Source organism: Paramormyrops kingsleyae, unplaced genomic scaffold, assembly GCF_048594095.1.
Source record: "Paramormyrops kingsleyae isolate MSU_618 unplaced genomic scaffold, PKINGS_0.4 ups32, whole genome shotgun sequence".
NCBI lineage: Eukaryota > Metazoa > Chordata > Actinopteri > Osteoglossiformes > Mormyridae > Paramormyrops > Paramormyrops kingsleyae.
Window position 1 is genome coordinate 299,056 of NW_027325970.1, and position 5,000 is coordinate 304,055.

A 5,000-nucleotide genomic window follows, 5' to 3' on the forward strand; every position below is an offset into this window, starting at 1 on the left:
CCGGCCCCTCCCCATCTCACCACCCCCACTTACCCATGCGGCCCGCCGTCCCCGTGCTGGCCGGGGAGGCTTCCCTTCTGCCCAGGCAGAAGGCCTGGCTTCGTCTGGTCGATTTCGGGACATTGTTGTGCCCGCCTGGCAGCCCGGGGAGCACCGGGAGGCCTCCGGGAGCTGGCCACTGCCCATCCCCCCCCCCCCAGCTCCAACCACACCGCGCTAAACCCCCAACCCCCCCCCCCCCCCCTCACCAAACCCCCCCCCCCCCCACCCCCCATCGTGCTAAATTAGGTGTGAATGGGGCCTCCTGGCCCACTAAATGCTAATGAGGCCGCCTTTTCAACTATGTGCAAATACGGCCGACCTGGTCAAATGCATGTAAATCCGGCCGCCTTTTCAACTGTGAAAATCCGGCCGCCCGGTCAATTAGGTGCGAACGGGGCCGTCGGGTCACCTTAATGTAAATGAGGCCGCCCACTGCCCTACATTTAAATGCGGGCGTACCGGTCAACTATGTGCGAACGGGCCCGCCTGATCAACTAGGTGTGAAAGGGGCCGGCAGGCCCACTGAATGTAAATGAGGCCGCCCGCTGTGCTTCCTTCATTAACCTTATTTATATTGGCATTATCTGTAGATAAAAAAATATGTGCATGTCTATGAAGCTGTAGAGAAGCCTTGTTTTTTTTTTTTTCCCCCAGGTTTTATTTACTTACTTTTTATTTTGCATGTTCTGAAATATAGCTTATGTTTTCGTTGCCCTAGGGCAACGTTCTGCGATAAGGGGTAGATTTTAAGAGGCTTTCTTGACAGTGTGTTAGTATATTATTGCATGTACTTTTGCACATTGTAAGCACAATGTTTTTTAAATTATTTTCTAATTTAATTTAACGCATTTTGGCAGAAAATGGACACAAGATTTTCCTATGGGAGTAAAACTCAGGATCAGCATGTTAGGGATATCCCATCAGACAGTGAGATAGACTGCAGTGACAGTGAGGAGGAGTGGAATGCAGAGAAAGGTTTGAGCAGAAGTGAAAGTAGGTTTTAAAATATTGCTTCTCTGGTTGTCATTGAACTCATTTGCATAAACAAATCAAATGTGTTGATAAATTTTTAGATGTCATTCAAATGAAATAAAGGTGTGTGCAGCAGACAGGGTATCCAATACAGTCATGTAAGCTTTAGTTGTGATTGATGTATTTTTGTTGACGTATATGTATATATATTTATAGACGATCAATACACCAGTGATGAAGAGGAACATGACGATGACAGTCTGCCTGAAGATGACAGTAGTTCTTCCAAGACCCCTCGATGGAAAACATGTCACACCATTACCTCTCCTGTGCAAGCCACTTAACCTTACTGTTCAAGAACTTGAACAGTTCTTTGCCACTGTGCTCCATATGTCAATATTTGGTCTTCCAGCTACTCGCATGTTCTGGAGCCATAGTAGCCACATTGCACATGTTGCTGATGTTATGCCTCTTGCACGATGGGAAGCCATCAAAAATTTTGTTACTTTGCATTGCTCTCTGAGCATTGTATTATGATCTATGAAGACATAATTTTCTCTGTGGTTTTGTATCAGTGTTGCACAACTTTGCCCTTAGGCAACAAAAGATCATTTGGAGAGGGGGGCGGTGAAATAAATATGTACATACATAATCAATAAAATGTCCCAAAATTAACCAATAAGTGATGTGGAATAATTTCTTATCATGTACCATCAAATTGTGTGCGGTAGAGGGTTAATGTAAATGCGGCCGCCCGCTGCGCTACATGTAAATGCGGCCGCCCCCAGGTCAACTAGGTCCGAACGGGCCCGCCTGATCAACTAGACGTCAATCGGGCCGGCAGGTCCCCTGAATGTAAACGAGGCCGCCCACTGCGGTACTTGTGAATGCGGCCGCCCGGTCAACTAGGTGCGAACGGGCCCGCCCGATCAACCAGGTGCGAATGGCCCCGCCCGATCAACTAGGTGTGAACGGGCCCGCCTGATCAACTAGGTGTGAATGGGGCCGCCGGGTCCACTTAATGTAAATGAGGCCGCCAGCTCAACTAAGTGTAGACGGGGCCGCCTGGCCAATTAGGCGTTAATGGGGCTGCCGGGGAGGCTTCCCCTCTGCCCGGGCTGGAGGCCCCGCAGTGGCCATTCGCCTCTGGGACATATTGGCAGAGTCCGCGGCCTATGCGTAGGCCCCGGGCGGAGGCTGACCCTTGTCGCCCTTGTCCTAGGCTCGGAGCTATGGTCGCCCCGTCTGGCCTTCGCTTATGGTTCGGAGCTATGGTCGCCCCGTCTGGCCTATGCTTAGGGTTTGGAGCTAGGGTCGTGTTGGAAACGTTTTCCTCTGTCGAAGCAGAGACCGGGAGACGTTGGCATATCTCTCCGGCCGAAGTTCCTCTTTACTGAGAACTCGCCAATGCGCCGCTGTAGTCTCCAAGTCTGACTAAGACTCAGCTCGGCGCAGCTTATACGTTTCAAGGGGGGAGGGATACACAGAGGTGGAGACAAACTAAACAAAGCACAGCATGTTCCAGGAATCAGCCTGGAAGTTCCCCAGCCCTGATTTCATCAGCATAACACTGCCTTTCAAATGCCTCTCCAGGTGCTAACCCTAATTAGCATGATAGTATCACCCATACCTTCACATTACCATAGCGACAAAGGCACGGCCTGGCCTTGAGATTAGCATTCACCTTTACTTTGGGCCCCCACCCGGTGATCAGGAAGCTCACAGAGATGAAATGTCAATGTCTCAGACTCCTGGGCCCCCAGACTTGATCTTATTACAAATGTCCCCATCTTTACCCCCAACTGCAAATCCAATCTGCCTATCTCTCTCAGTTCATATACTGTCATGTTGGAAGCTAGACTGAACAATTTATAAATTTCGTCACTGCGGCCTATGCGTAGGCCCCGGGCGGAGGCTGACCCTTGTCGCCCTTGTCCTAGGCTCGGAGCTATGGTCGCCCCGTCTGGCCTTCGCTTATGGTTCGGAGCTATGGTCGCCCCGTCTGGCCTATGCTTAGGGTTTGGAGCTAGGGTCGTGTTGGAAACGTTTTCCTCTGTCGAAGCAGAGACCGGGAGACGTTGGCATATCTCTCCGGCCGAAGTTCCTCTTTACTGAGAACTCGCCAATGCGCCGCTGTAGTCATCCAAGTCTGACTAAGACTCAGCTCGGCGCAGCTTATACGTTTCAAGGGGGGAGGGATACACAGAGGTGGAGACAAACTAAACAAAGCACAGCATGTTCCAGGAATCAGCCTGGAAGTTCCCCAGCCCTGATTTCATCAGCATAACACTGCCTTTCAAATGCCTCTCCAGGTGCTAACCCTAATTAGCATGATAGTATCACCCAGACCTTCACATTACAATAGCGACAAAGGCACGGCCTGGCCTTGAGATTAGCATTCACCTTTACTTTGGGCCCCACCCGGTGATCAGGAAGCTCACAGAGATGAAATGTCAATGTCTCAGACTCCTGGGCCCCCAGACTTGATCTTATTACAAATGTCCCCATCTTTACCCCCAACTGCAAATCCAATCTGCCTATCTCTCTCAGTTCATATACTGTCATGTTGGAAGCTAGACTGAACAATTTATAAATTTCGTCACTGCGGCCTATGCGTAGGCCCCGGGCGGAGGCTGACCCTTGTCGCCCTTGTCCTAGGCTCGGAGCTATGGTCGCCCCGTCTGGCCTACGCTTATGGTTCGGAGCTATGGTCGCCCCGTCTGGCCTATGCTTAGGTTTGGAGCTAGGGTCGTGTTGGAAACGTTTTCCTCTGTCGAAGCAGAGACCGGGAGACGTTGGCATATCTCTCCGGCCGAAGTTCCTCTTTACTGAGAACTCGCCAATGCGCCGCTGTAGTCATCCAAGTCTGACTAAGACTCAGCTCGGCGCAGCTTATACGTTTCAAGGGGGAGGGATACACAGAGGTGGAGACAAACTAAACAAAGCACAGCATGTTCCAGGAATCAGCCTGGAAGTTCCCCAGCCCTGATTTCATCAGCATAACACTGCCTTTCAAATGCCTCTCCAGGTGCTAACCCTAATTAGCATGATAGTATCACCCAGACCTTCACATTACCATAGCGACAAAGGCACGGCCTGGCCTTGAGATTAGCATTCACCTTTACTTTGGGCCCCCACCCGGTGATCAGGAAGCTCACAGAGATGAAATGTCAATGTCTCAGACTCCTGGGCCCCCAGACTTGATCTTATTACAAATGTCCCCATCTTTACCCCCAACTGCAAATCCAATCTGCCTATCTCTCTCAGTTCATATACTGTCATGTTGGAAGCTAGACTGAACAATTTATAAATTTCGTCACTGCGGCCTATGCGTAGGCCCCGGGCGGAGGCTGACCCTTGTCGCCCTTGTCCTAGGCTCGGAGCTATGGTCGCCCCGTCTGGCCTACGCTTATGGTTCGGAGCTATGGTCGCCCCGTCTGGCCTATGCTTAGGGTTTGGAGCTAGGGTCGTGTTGGAAACGTTTTCCTCTGTCGAAGCAGAGACCGGGAGACGTTGGCATATCTCTCCGGCCGAAGTTCCTCTTTACTGAGAACTCGCCAATGCGCCGCTGTAGTCATCCAAGTCTGACTAAGACTCAGCTCGGCGCAGCTTATACGTTTCAAGGGGGGAGGGATACACAGAGGTGGAGACAAACTAAACAAAGCACAGCATGTTCCAGGAATCAGCCTGGAAGTTCCCCAGCCCTGATTTCATCAGCATAACACTGCCTTTCAAATGCCTCTCCAGGTGCTAACCCTAATTAGCATGATAGTATCACCCAGACCTTCACATTACCATAGCGACAAAGGCACGGCCTGGCCTTGAGATTAGCATTCACCTTTACTTTGGGCCCCCACCCGGTGATCAGGAAGCTCACAGAGATGAAATGTCAATGTCTCAGACTCCTGGGCCCCCAGACTTGATCTTATTACAAATGTCCCCATCTTTACCCCCAACTGCAAATCCAATCTGCCTATCTCTCTCAG